This window comes from Sorex fumeus, unplaced genomic scaffold (assembly GCF_029834395.1).
Source record: "Sorex fumeus unplaced genomic scaffold, SorFum_2.1 ptg000086l, whole genome shotgun sequence".
In the NCBI taxonomy this organism is placed as follows: domain Eukaryota; kingdom Metazoa; phylum Chordata; class Mammalia; order Eulipotyphla; family Soricidae; genus Sorex; species Sorex fumeus.
This window is the reverse complement of record NW_026606143.1, coordinates 26,167,726-26,183,175: the sequence shown is the minus strand read 5'-3', so window position 1 is coordinate 26,183,175 and position 15,450 is coordinate 26,167,726.

Genomic DNA, 15,450 nt, shown 5'->3' with positions numbered 1-15,450 from the left:
ATCTACAAATTACCTATTTTGTCTGCCTGCTATCCTGCCCTGAGTAGTAGTTACGATTGCCAGACTTGCACATTTTTAGGAATGATGTTCTTTAGTAGCAAGATTCTTTATTAATTTTTTTGCTGGTAATAAATATGGAAAAATTAAAAGATTCTTTCTAACTGAACCCACTGTGTCCACAAAGATCTCTGAGGGAACTATGAGAACTCAGGAGAAAGTTTCAAAAATACTTAAACTTTAAAATCAGTCCCTTGGCTTTCCTCCCCTTTGGAAAAGCTGGTATAGTATTTTCTCTTGAACACATATATTTCTCTTTCTTTCCCCTCACATTTTTATAAGTAAATTTCTTTGAATAAAATGATTTTGCTTCATCAAAAGTAGATTAAAAATTAAAATAAGGGGCTGGAGCAATAGCACAGCAAGTAGGGCATTTGCCTTGCACGTGACCGACCCGGGTTCGATTCACAGAATCCCATGTGGTCCTCTAAGCACCGCCAGGAGTAATTCCTGAGTACAGAGCCAGGAGTAATCCCTGTGCATCGGCAAGTGTGACCCAAAAAGCAAAAAAAAAAAAAAAAATTAAAATTAAACCAGTTCATTGCATTATCTTTATTTTTAAAATTTTTTTAAATTTTTATTAGTGAAACACCATGAGGTACAGTTGTAGATTTACAAATTTTGTGCTTGGGTTTCAATTGTACAATGATCAAACACCCATCCCTCCACCAGTGCCCATTTTCCACCACCACGGGTCCCAGTATCCCTCCCACCCCCCATACCCCCGATCCCACCATGCCTCTGTGGCAACACATTCCCTTTTGTTCTCTCTCTCCTTTTGGGTGCTGTGGTTTGCATAAGATACATTGAGTGGCTATCATGTTCAGTCTATGGTCTATTTTCAGCATCATTGCATTATCTTTAAAGTTGACAAATTTCTCACATTGGCATTCTGAACTTCAGAAGACTATGGTATTCCAGAATATTTGCTGTGCTTGTATCACATAAGCCAATATATTAATTTGTTTAGTGTGTAAGTATTTATTGGGTTCCTACTTTGTGAACTACTTTATTAAGAGGCAAAAAAGATTAATGAAAGATCAAAAGTGTTGATCTTGAGTACATCAGACTGGAAGAATAATGGCATATATGGATTATTTTTATACACTATGCTAAATTTTGTGAAAATATATGGACCAAGTTCTGTGAAACCAAAGAGAGGGTGAATAATTCTGCCTGAGGTCTGATCTGAAAAGAAAGCAATGTTCTGGGTCACTCTAGGGGGAAATGAAAATAACTCTCTTTAAAAATTTTTTGATTACATATGATGATACTCAGGGCTTACTCCTGGATCTGCACTCAGGGATCATTACTGGTGGGCTTGAGGGACCATATTGGGCTGCCAGGGATAGAATCCTAGCTCATCAATTGCAAGGCAAGCGCCCCATTTGCTCTACCGTCACTTTGCCCTCTCCCCCCCACTTTTTAAGCAGTAGTAAAAGTAAAGAAAATATAAGAATAGCTATTAGGTGACATTTATTAAATGTTAAGCAAAAGACTAGATAATTGTTATAAACTATCTTCAACTATTCATCAACCAAAATGATAGATGCTCCTATTACTATTTTACAGAGGATTAGACTGAAAGTACAGAAAATAGTAACCTGCCCACTATAACACTGGTAGGGAACTGTAATTTTTTTGTTTGGGGGCCATACCTAGCAGTGCTCAGGGCTTACATTTGGTTTGTGGTCAGGGGTCACAGCTGGCAATGATTAGGGGACCATATGGGATACCTGGCATTGAACCAAGGTTGGCCACGCTCAAGGCAAGAGCCTTAACCCATGTACTATCTCTCTGATCCTAGGAAGAACAATTTTAAAAAATGAATTATTAAGTAAAACCCTATAGTGTTCATAAATCTGATTTATCTCACCAAATTGTAATATCCTAAAAGACATCAAGTGAGTGGTATAACATTGTCCAAACACTGCCATGGCATACGGTATTTCTACTTCAGAATGAATCAAATATTTTTCAGTTTGTTTGTTCCTTCAGGGAAGTTTGCAGTTAGTTATTTCTTCATAGAGTGAGTGGGTGACATCTTCACTCACAACCATTGATTCAGATAGAAATAGGCTTTGTCTTTTCTCTTGTTGCTTAAATTATCATTTTTTCTACTTTTAAGAAGAGGGATTTGAATGCAAATAGCTTCTCTTGTTTGCACACAAGCTAGTAATATAAACATTATAAAATGAACATTTCCTGTTTCCTTATGTTGAAAATTTCTTTCCTGGTGGTCTTACATTTTTTCCAACCAATATTTCACCAAATGTTTGGTCACCTCCCATGTACCTCATTCAGTTAACTAACATCTGTTGAACTCTTAGACTTAGTCACATTTATTATAAACTCTTTTAGTCTTCAAAATTAAGTTTCCGTGGGGGGCCTTACTAATCTAGTTTATAGTTTGCAAGATCTTGGCTTGAACAATTTTGTGTATGATTGAAGGTCACATTTATCTAAGGTAATAGAATCAACAGAGCTAAGATAATAATTAAAATATTAGACATCATTTTCCCCATTTGTTTAAAAAAACCAGAGGATCTCCTTGTAAATAGAATGTGACTATTCCTTCATGAGTTGGCTAAGATATAAAAGGAGCATATTAAGCAATTCAAGATTGTATCAAAAAGGATAGGCCTAGCAGATAAGCATCATGAAGTGGATTTCACGTGAATGATGTTACTCAGACATTGGGTTTGGCTATATGTGTAGAGCAAGAACAAAGTGGTGGGGGGAAGCTTGCTTGACTGGAAGAAAGGCATCAGCAGATATGTTGAACTGTGTCTAAGCATGTGATCCGTGGACAAATAGAAAGGGTTCCTATATGATTTTTTTCATGGACACTTTAAGAATGCTTTGAAGCATTGTCTTGAATACTTGGTACTAAGATGAGATGGAAACAAACAAAATGAAAGTGTGGGAGGAGAACCTGAAGAGACTTTTAAAAAATCTGTTCATGAGCAGAAAACCAGAATGGTGGCTAAGGTGTTGACCATTTCCATAGAAAAACACAGGGTTCTAGACATAAAGTAGGCTAAACAAGGTATGTTTGATGGCAGGTGTGCACCATAAAATATGATCTTACTTTGGTTTCAATTTTATCTCGGTGAAAACGAGCATATTACATATTCTGCTTGCAATCATTTTTCTCAGCAGTTCATCCATTGACATGCACACACACGCATGTGAGCAGATGTTTTCTAGTACCTTTGGCAGAAGAATTTAGTGCCTTGTACACATCACACCTGCCATGTCATGCTTATTGATTGAACGATTCAGCTTGCTGAAAGGTACTGGGTGAGATATTAATTTTAAAATGAAAGCCTTCACATCTGCTAATGCCTGTCAGTCTCTGGAGTGAATGTGCCATTCGAGCCAACGGAAGTGGGCAGAAGCAGCCTTCATGGGTAGGGCTGACAAGTTATTTTGAGTGTGCTGAATTACCTTTATTGTTGCCCAGTACTTATAGGCAGACCTCTCTTTCCATTAAATTCCAGTGCTCACGATACTTCTGAAAATAGCTCTAGTGGTTTGGAACTCGTCTTCTTGAGTTTTCACATAAATGGAATATTTGTGGTAGTTGAATGATAAATGGTGAGATAATGGTGTTTTACAGGCAGTGAAATGACAAGGTCAGTTTTAATTAAGCTGAGATCAACCTCAGTCTGTATTGCACACTTCTGATTAGGTTATTTCAAATTAACATAAGTTTTTGGAGACTTCGCTGAAGTCAGTGGTGTTAAACACCAGCTGTGCTGGCAGAGAAGCGTGGGATATGAGAAGGAGATAGCATTCACATTGAAATTAGCACTTGGCACAATATAATTCTCTGATTGCAAACTATGTGGAGTTGCCTGTGCTAATTGGTTGATTTTATTTGAAGCAGATGTTGTTAGCTTTCCCACTAATGATCTGGAGAGAAATTCTTTTGAAAGACATGCCATGTTAGGATCTCTGCAGTATAATAAGCTAATTACAACTTTAAGTACTTGCAGTAATTAGCACAATGTGTATAAAGTGTTCCTGATCTTTTCACCCTGCCGCATTATTGTCAGGGCAGCTTGAAAAACAAAAAGGAACGCTAGCTGGATTGAGTCTCCCTGGTCTAGCCTCTTCGTTTCCCAGACTTCTGTACTAAAGAGATAATGAACTCGGCTTAAATCCTTTTTCAGGCATGTCAAAAAGGTTTAGAGCTAACCCCCACCCTCCAACTCTCAAGAAATGGAGAGTGGAATTTGCCACACTAAAATGCTACCTTGCACATGTATGTCTTTCGGGTCCATGAGGTCTTCATCACGTTAGCACACTGAAGTATTTGAGAACACCACTAGCATATTTATCTTATGTTCATTTATTGTTTTGTTTATCAATTCGGTCCAGAGATCAAACCTAGGTTTTTTTTTTGTTTTTGTTTTTTTGAGAACAGCACTCCATTACACTTCCAAATCCAAACCCTAAACTTTTCTGTAAAGAAAAAGCTGTATGTGCTTGATATTTCAGTAAGCCTAAGATAGCTCGGTTCCTTCAAACTAATCTCACTCCTTTTTTCAATCAAGTTGTTACAGATACTTATTCTGCATAACAGTGATTATGGGAGTTAAGATGTAATAGGAAGAAAATGAAGAAATGTGAGAGAGAAGGAAAAAATGAATTAGGAAGAAAATAATTGCTAGAGAAAACATTCTTAACATGCCTAAGTCCACAAGTAATGGTTCTTTCTTTTTTTGGAGGGGGTTGTTTTGGTTTTGGGCCACGCCCAGCAGTGCTTGTGAATTACCTTTGGCACTGTACTTCAGAATTACTCCTGGTAATGCTTGGGGGACCATATGAGATGCTGGGAACACAACCGTGGAAGGTTGTGTACAAGGCAAAACACCCTACCGCTATACTATCATTCTGGTTCCCAGGTTCTTAACTCAAGTGAATGTGACATCTGAGGGTAGTGACTAAACTTTTTTTTTAAGAAAAGTTTAAGTTGGTGAGTAGAATATAATTTGAGGCAAAATTTCATCATTTCAATCACATATGTAGCCTTTCAAATAAAAGTTGAACATTTTTCAGATATACTATTTGAGAAAGATGCTAAAGAGTCAAAATGTAGCCATTCATCACAGATCTTAAACAGGTGAGGTGGCCTGGTTTTGTGGTTTCATATGGCTCCTTCTTTGGAGTCAGGACACTTGGGGGAGGCAAAGACTGAACAAATTCTCCTTTTAAAGTCCCTTTGAAGAAGTTGGTTGACTCTCCTGGCTTCAGCTTCTAGAGAGTGAGCAACTTTATCTCATAGTCCGAATTTGGCTACACAAAGAAGGTCGAAGATTCCCTTATTTGTACCTCTAGCATTGTGTTGTTCCTTTCTGGAGTTGACAACTGGAAGGTCTGTAGTTGCCAAATTTACATCTACTGCCTTTGATAAAGAATTTCACAGGCTAAATTGCCAGGTTTCTCTTAACATCAACAGGTTACAGACAAAAGAGAAGAGGAGGCAGCCAAAAATATCACAGCTGCTTTAGACAAGCAAAGCTAGAGAGGTTTGTTAGAAATGTATCCTCTCAAATTATTACACTTAAGAATGGCAGATTTAATTAAAAAATAAAAAGTAAAAAAATAAAGACCAAAAAAAGAATGATAGATTTAGTGGAATTTATATATTCTATATGTTCATCATAAATATAAGCTAATGTTTTATTGTGATGAAAATGTATGTATATAAATACTGAAAATTTAAACAGAACACGATTTTTTTCTTTTTATTTTTCTAAGTTTCCAGAGCCTCTTGTACTCAGTGGGACCCATTTAAAGAAATAATTATGCTCGAGCAAAACATTTGAGAACAGAGTGGAGATGCAGTGCTCGCCTTGTACATCTGGCACAGTGTTTGGCATGTCTCAGCATCTGATAGATAGCAAATGGATGGATTTTTTTGGTAAACAGTTGATGACTCATTCTGTCCCTTCCATGAGGTTTATTCAGTTTCCAAACTTCTGCAAGTACTGTCATAAGTTAGAATGATTCGGTACCTTTTGTAATTATTTGTATAAGTCATCTTGTGATACTAACATGTATGTGCTTTGGTTCAAAAGGTTAAAGGAAAATGATGGATCTTGGGGGTTTTGTTGATATCGAGTACCTTTATTGATAGAATTTAAAAAGTTTTGTTTGGCTATGGAATGAACCAAATTCAGCAATGGTGTATTTGCTTGAGTAACAAAAGCTTGTTTGATAATAAATGAATGATGTTTCAATTTTATAACTTTGAGAATTCTTTGTTGCCTTGTTTTAATTTAATCAAACCCAATGCTTCTATTCTTTACTCTTACTGTAACAGTGGTCATAGTATGGTCATAGAAATATAAGCAAAGTTTCTAGCAATAAATTTTCTGTTGGTATTACTTTCTTTTAGGGAGTGTGGTTTGAGTCACACCTGGCTGTGCTCAGGGATTAGTACTGACTCTTTGCTTGGTGGGGGGGACCATATGTAATGCAAGGCATTGAACCAGATGTCTGCTATGTACAAAGCAAGCTCCCTGTCTGCTGGACTTTTTTTTTTTGGTTCCACATTTTCATATTTAAATCATGTTTTAAACTTTATTTAAACGCCATGGTTTACAAACTTGTTTATAATACAGTTGTTATGGACATTCAATGTTTCAACACCAATCCTATTACCAATGTGACCTTCCCTCCATTATTGTCCCTCATTTCCCACCACTCCCCCAAGCCTGCCCCATTAGCAGGCACAAAGTTATTTCATGTTGCTTGTTACAACTAAATGACTAATAGAATTACCCAAAAATACTTCAGCAAAGGAAAATTTGTGAAAATCGTTATATTGTTATAAAATTGTTAGAGCTCACCATGGGGTTAATAAATCCTTGTCTGAGAGTTTACTAAACTTTCTTGGTAGTTGAGCCTTCTGTGTTGTTTTATTTTTATTCATTTCAGTTGACTTCCATGTTACTCTCTTATCTAATTTGTTGTGCTCCACTGGGATGTCAATATTGTGGAATTCAGAGGTTTCCCATGGTTTATATGTGGCCATGTGCTCCAGGAACTCCAGGATCTGTAGAACTGGGCCAGTGAGTCTACATGGCAACTGCTGAGAGATGTGGGAGTGGCTTCTGGGGTTTCCAGAAGCACGGGAGCTTTGGGGACTCCACCCACTCCCACTCTAAGAGGACCCCAGAGTTTTCAGCCTGAAAACTGGTGCACCTGGAATTTTCATTGGGTTGGCATCTCTGCAGAGATAAGTTGTGAAGCAGTGGAGTTGGATCATTAGCATAGCAGCAGCTGTGGAGTGTGGGTGTGGCTGTCAGGGCTTTGACAGTGTTGACCTACCTCCTCCTGAGGGTTCCCCAGAATTTTCAACCAGAAAAAATGGTGTACTGTGAATTTTGGGTGCTTGGCTTGAATCTCATCTGAGATTAGTCATGAGTCTGTAAAGCTGGGCGGGTGACTTTAACATGGTGACTGTGAGATATGAGTGTGGCATGGATCTTTCCTCAAGTTTGCATAAACTATATAAAATAGACACTGTCACACTGTTGTTGGATGCCTGAAATAAAATGGTAAAAGTATCCATGGTTATATGTCTGTTAAATACTGTTAGATGTAGATGCAAATATAACAGATGACAAACAGTGCTGCATAGTATACTCTAAATTATCCAACATACAGGTTTAAAAATGTATACATCCATTAATCTGTCATCTTTTAAGAGTGTTTACCATGGTTAAGAGAGTAACTAGCTCAAATGACAATTTTTTTAGTGCTCTGATAACATTTAAAAAGAGCTGATGAGCAATCCTATATTTTGGGGGGGGTGTGATAATGAAAAGAACATTATCTGACACACAGAAGGAAAACCTCACTCTTAAAACACCTTAAAGCTTTCTGGGCTGGGGATGTGGCTCCGTGGCAGAGCACTTGCCTGGCATGAGTGATAACCAGGTTTGATTCCTGGCACTGCATGGTTCCCTGAGCCCTGCTGGGAGCAACGGCTCAGCACTGAGCCAGGTATAGACCTAAGCCAAGCCAACAAAAATAAAAGCAAACCTTTCAAGGCTTTCTAGGACTCAATTTTCCTGAAGAGAAGATCCCCACCTCACAAGGAGTCAGCAGAGCAAGTCATGACGTTGTACCATGCATTTGCTCACTCTTGTCCCCTGCGTGTTTTCACGTGGCCCTCGGTGACCTGGCAAGAATTCCTGAGGCATACAGGTCTACAGAGCTCGTTCCTGCCATGTTGGCAGAATCTCTGGCATCTCAGCAACCAGTTGCCATTTTAGCTCCATGAGTGCAAAGTGGGGCCAAAGCACAGCCTTAGTCGTGAGGAGAAAATTTTCAAAAGAGCTCTTGATTTTCACATCAACACATCGAGGTAGAGTGGATATAGTCATTCTGTTTGAAAATTTCTTTCGCGAGATTTCCCCCCCGCCCCCAAAAGTCAATCCATACCTGCCTTTGTATAGCATGTGTTACCAGGAGAGGACTAAACAATACCGTTTTTGAAGAACAGTTTTCCCATTTTTCAGTAAGTTTTCTCTTTTCTTCCTCTTCTTCCTCTACCCTGCGCCCCCCCCGCTTTAATTTTTTTTTCTGTTTCCTACCATAGAAAGCTTGAAAAACAAACTCCCTGAGGCACCAGAAGCAGGAGTAAGCGGGATAGTTTGGCTGCAGACCAGAGCAGCACAAAGGGTTTCTGCTTCTTTCTGTTCATTGCTTCGCCCTTCTCTCTCAAGCACACAGAAAGCTCTGCATGACTTTCTGGTTTCAGGTTCCAGTTTTGCAATTTTTTCCGCTGTGTGTTGGGAAGAAATTGAAATGCAAAATTATATCCTGTGAAACAATCATATTGTTTGGGGGGCACAGGAAGAAGGATGAGTTTTTTTTCCTTTAAAAAAAGAAGGGACTTCACTGAGTTATAATACCCATCCCTTGCTGTTCCACGAGCCTCTCAGGATTTTTGTTATAACTCTTATTTAATTTTTCAAAAAAATGCATAGCTTAACCACTGAGAAAATTGTGCAGAGGAAAGAAAATTTCCTCCTGATGAGGGATTATGCTCAGCAGAGATGCAATAATATACTGTGCCACTTGTTTCTATCTGCTATTTTCTCTCCTCTGGGCATACCCCATTTTACATATACATCCCTTAAGCCATTGGATCTAGAGTTTGGCAGATCCTGTAGTGGAGAAGGGGTGATTTCAGTTCCAGTCTTAGCTGGCAATGGAGTTGGCAGAGAAGGTTTCAATATTGTTTCAAGGAAGTTGGAAGTGACTAATGGGATGACTAACAGTAACATCTAAAACAAAAGTATAGTTCTGCACTACACTAAGCTTGAGTGACCTTCTTGCTTGGAAGAGTGGGGTGAGAAGGCGGAGGAATCTTGGGGAGGAAGATTTCTGAACAAATAGACCTATAATGTTGGTATTTAAATGCAATTTACTCATTCGCTTCAGCAGATAAAGTCTTAATATGCATGTCATCTGTGGGCAGAGCCTTAAGAATTATAAGCATTAATTTGTTTTAAATAATTTGAAAAAGAACAGTTGTATTAAACACGGCAGTCATCTAAGTAAAAATTTAAAATAAATTTCTTTATCTCATAAAATAGGCGCTGCCTACAGATCTTTTGTAATGGTTACATTTTGAAATTATAAATAACGTGTGCTTAAAAAAAGTCGTGCAACAATGCTTGCTTGAAATACTGGAGCCAAGAGAAAAGTGTGGATATACTTCCTATTTTTCTAATCCCACTGAAGTACGAGACAATGAGTTGAAACACAGACAATGGATGAACCAGGGGATTATGAGATATGACCCTTCAAATGGAGTCACATAGTTCTAGGCTCCTGTGTAGTGTCAGGCCTTTGGTGGGAGGAAATGGGCTTCTTATTTTTTTTTAAAATTTTTTAAAAAATTTTACTGTGATTTACAATTTTATAATGCTGTCGGTAATAGGAATTATGAAGAGGACATTTCAACACCACACCCTCCACTGGGGCTTCTGTTTATCTCCACCACCTTCCCTTCAACACTCAACACCCTCCTGCCCCCTGCTGGATTTATGATTTTTAAACTTTATCCCTGTTTTGTTTCCCTCAAAACTAACTTCAGTGAAATGGTATCATTTCTAGTATGATCAGACTTAATTTTTAAGGCTACAAATTAAATGCAGAAATAGATATTGGAGATTCAAGAGTGAGGCTTCCTTAAAGATTCCTTTAAAATTTGTATATATTATGTTCTCTTTGTGGCCTGTACCTTTTTTTTTCCTTTTGGTGAGGGGGTTTGGGCCGTACCTGTGGGTGTTCAGACTCTGAGTCCTGGATCTGTGCTCACGGATCATTCCTATTGGTGATGAGGAGATCATATGAGGTGCTAGAGATGGAAAAGAGGTTGGCAGCATACCAGGAAATTGTCTTAATCCCTGTACATTTCTACAGCCCATATCCCCCATAACTTTTTTAAAAAAAATTTATTAGTGAAACGCCATGAGGTACAGTTATAGACTTATACATTTTTGTGCTTGGGTTTCAGTTATACAGTGATCAGGTACCCATCCCTCCACCAGTGCCCATTCTCCACCACCACTAATCCGCCCAGGATGGGAGACGCTTGCTGAAAGTAGACTATGGTCTCCATAACTTTTATCCCAAAATTATGCAGAAACAAACTTTATTTTGATAACTGAGACAAAGGTAAATTATCAATACAGCTTTATTTATAGCTGATTTCACTAATAATTGTAGAAATTTAGTCAACAGTTTCACACCAGATATTTAATCCAGTAATATCTCTCTATTTGGCTGAGGCAATTAAATATTTCATTGGTTTGAAAGCAATTTGGTTTTATATGCAGAAAACCAGCCACCACCTCACCCCTCCTTCCACAATGTAGAGATTAATCTTCAACCTTCTCGAAGCTTGCGGTGGACTTTGTGACTTATTTCCAAGGTATAAACTGGAGAAGGTGGGGGGGGGGGAGTAAATTCATAGTACTGGATAAGCCTTTGTTAGCCAAAGGATGAACATTATTATCACTAGTGATGTTACTGAATGTCATGTATTTACTCCCTAGTATGGTGGATATTGGGATGGGTTCTTTATCTTTGTGATATCCTTCCCCAAACCTCTTATGCAGTTTCATCATGAAAGAAACATCAAACAAATCCACATCAGGGGACTTTATACCAAGTATCATTATCAGTATTAATTAAGGTTTTGGGAAGTGGGGCTTCTAAGCATTGGTCAGGAGATTCCTAGGGGACACTCTGGGTGGAATAATACCTGGCCTACCATGCTGGATGGTTCAGTGCTGGTGCCTGGGGATGCAGTTGCTCAGGGTCTCTGATGTCAGGAACACTCGGGTTACCCTAGCAATGTTCATAATCTCTAAGTCCATCCATGCCTAGTGATGTTTGAGGCCTCCAAAGACTATACTCTGTGATACATGGGGAACAGGTGATGCTCGGGTTTGATCTCAAGCCCTGGTACATGCAAAGCCTTTGCACGTGGTGACTGAGCTGTCTCCATGATCCTTCCCAAGATGTTAAAGATAATAGAAAATAAGGAAAGACTGGTAAATTGTCACATAGCAGTGGAGACCAGGAAGACATGGGAATGAAATGCATTGTGGTAGTAGCCATTCTAGTAGTGGTGAGGTGAAACCTCATTGTGGTTTTGATTCACATTTTCCTAATAATAATCAATGGGAAACATCCTTTTAATTTATCTATTGACCATCTGTAGTTGGCAAGGATGTGGAGCAAAAGGAGCCTTGTTTCACTGTTGGGGATGTAAATTGGTGCAGCCATTATGGAAAACTGTATGGAGGTTCCTCCCATTGTTCATCGATTTGCTCGAGTGGGCTCAGTAACGTCTCCATCGTGAGACTTGTTACTGTGTTTGGCATACGTGCGGGCGAGATACTCTCAGTAGCTTGCCGGGCTCTCCCAGAGGGGCGGAGGAATCGAACTCGTGTTGGCCATATTGGCTGCGTGCAAGGCAAACGCCCTACCACTATGGAGGTTCCTAACAAAATAAAAAATATAATTACTATATGATCAAAAATTGTGTTGGGTATTTAAAAGGTAAAGGTAAAGGCCCTCCCATTGATCGTCGATTTGCTCGAGTGGGCCCAGTAGTGTCTCCATTGGAGACTTTGTTTATTTGAAGAATTTTTAAAATTACAAAAATATATCTATACCTTTGGAGTTTATTGCAGTACTATTCACAGTAGCCAAAAAAGTAGGAAAAAGCCAAGATAATGGAAATAGTCCAAGTGCACATCAGTGAATGAATACAATAGATATGACATGTACACAAGGGAATACTAAGCTATTGAAAATAAAATGGCATCTTGTTGTTTATAAAAAACATAGATGGACCTTGAGGGGGTTAGGCTCAGTGAAACAAATCAGAAAGATAAAGACATGTGGTATTGTTTTATTCAGATGTAGAATGTAATAAAAACAAACAGCAAACAAAATCAAAAAGGAAAAAAAAACTTCTGATAATTGACATAAGAATTGTGGAGAGAGGAAGTGGCTGGGGAGTTAGTGGAAGAGGTAGAAGGGATGATTGTATGGTGCTAGGGAGTAACTAGATGATTGGTGGCAGATGGTTTGTTTACAATCCAGGTGTGAATGGAGCTATACTGGAAGTTCTACTGGTATAGCTGGCGTTGACTCAATAATAAATGTTTAAGTAAATGCACTGTGGTTTCCTGACTTGGACGCTAGAACAGAAAGAGAGCATTAATAGAAAGCTGGTGATATTAAATGAAGTCTAGAATTTAGTTAATAGTGCCATACTAGTTTGGGTTCTGTACAGATTGATCATGGAGATGTAAGATGTTAATATGAGAGTAAATTGGGCAAGGGGGAATACAACAGTACTTTTAATCATTTAAATTTTCTAAAATTATTTCAAAATAAAAGGTAATTTTTTAAAAATTAGTTGAACCTGAAAAGATTGTCACAATTTTAGCTTACTTTGTTCCTAAAATAAGGATAATAAATGACATTCTCCTTGGAAATCCTTTCATATGACCTCCTATATTAGTCTAGGAACAAAACTGATGGTATTTTCTTGGAACATCTGAGAGGATTTCCAGTGTTTGTGAATTTGTCTTGGCTGCTGGACTGTACTGCTTAATTGCATAACTTCCAGCATAATAAAGAATTTTTGCCATGAATTCACCTACCTTGTAGGGCTGTTGTGAACACATAACTTGTTTGTTTTGGTTTTGGGGCCACACACCTGGTAGTGCTCAGGGATCGCCTCTGGTGGTACTCGGGGGACCATATGGGGTGTCTGGGATTAAACCCAGATCAGCTGCGTGCAAGACAAATATCCTATCCACTATACCATTGCTCTGGGTCCCTATAAACAAGTAATGTATAAGCACCCATTTAAAGTTCTTACAACAAGTTCAGAAAGATAGTACAGCCTTGACCACAAAGTAGGCTTGATCTCCAGCACTACATATGGTTTCCCTGAGCAAAGACAAGAGTGATCTTTGAGCACAGAGCTAGGAATAAACCCTGATCACCATGAGGTACGGCCCCTAAACAACAACAGTAATGGCAACAAAAATCCCTAAAGTAATGCCTAATCAAAATACAGTAGTAGCAAATGTATCTCTAACAAATGGAGATAGAGGATGAAAGCCATAGTTTATTTATCTTTGTATCTTTATAAATAGTAAATAGCCTGATAAGTAGTAAGTACTTGATAACTGAGCTGACATTTGTTTGGTTTTGTGGATCCCCACTTCCCTAATCTAGATTTTGCATGTGACTCTTTTGTCTCTCTAATCAAATTCCAGGCTTAGGTGAAAGCTAATTTCCAATAAACATTCTTTAAGTTCTATTTTAGGTTCAGTAAGGGACGCAATGATATAGATCTGAGGTGTCTATCCCCTAAAATAAAATACATTAGCATATATACTCCGGTGTATATTTTTATTTATCTGAAATTGAAATATTAGACTGCAGTATTAAGGACAAGTGCTTAAATTCTAAGAAAGTAGATATGATAGCGTAACAGAAGAGTGTAAGAGAATTAAGGATGGTCAATTCATGAAAGAAAATGAGTTAAAATTTAAATTAAATCTCAAGACTATAAAATGTTATTAGCCATTCAAGAAGTATAGATTTTCTATTTTAAATTTACTATGGTGGTATTTCATTGTTGAAAGGACATACAAATAATTAAAAATTACTAATATGTAAGGACATATCCAAAGGTAAGGTCTTGAGAAAGTAATTTGCTTGGTATTTATCCTAATAATGAGCTGAGTTTGGTTCTGAAACGAACATGACATCATTACTTTGTTTACTGAATAGATAGCAACATGAAAGGGGAGGAGACAAGAATACATTTCTTAACAATTTCAGTTCTCATTTGACAATACCAAGTTGCATCCTTTGAGTAACCCCTTAATATACATAGGGGGAACTTTTAAATCAGTATGTATTTATCAACTTTAATACATCTTTTTTCAAATTCTTTTCGCAGTAACCAAAGGGTTCACTGTGAATGTAGAAGGCATCCAAAATGGCTGCAGCTACTTGTCCAGAGGACACTGCCATATGATCTCTTCATCTTGCCCTGTGCTTTCATTCCAGGATAACCCATGGCCAAGTTTGCCTCCTGGCTACAAATTTGGAAGCCCAGATCCTACCCATGTAATTTATGCATCTGAATTATATAGTCTATGAATAAAAAGAATATAAGCTAGGTCTTACAAGCTCCATCACCATTGCATTCCAGCCTGAGAATTACCACAAGGTCTGGAAGAGATGGTCTTAATTTGGGGCCCAAGTTCCTTGGCACTAGTTGATAGTGCTAATTCTTGAACCTGGCTTTTCAGAGTGAGTCTCCTAGGATTGGAGCTGACTAGATCTGGCGCATGGGATTCCAGATGCTCTGGTAATTATAGTGCAAGACTGAATTTTCTGTTCTCATTTGTCTTTTTAAAAATACGTTTATTCCTCATTTGGTCTCTTTCACCCAGTATTTAGGGGTTATAGCTTCTATGAGTAAAATTTAGTTTTAAATGGAGGAAAATTTAGCTCCTGCTACTGTGGTACTAGTTAATCATGAGTTCATAAAAATGCTAACATACTGGGTCAGAGAGCCAGCATTAAAATTTGATGCATTTGGGGGAAATAAATTAAAAAGGTCTGTTAGAAAGCTTGCACTCTCGAGCTTTTTTCTGTCGCCTGTCATCAGAGGCATAAACCTGTGCCCTTGCGTGAATCCAATTGCAATGTATCTCCTCCATCTAAAGTCAGATAATTATAAGGTTCCATAGTCCCTTGGCAGATTGAATAAAGGGTTACTTTAATTTCCTTTCTTAGGCTCTAGATGTATAT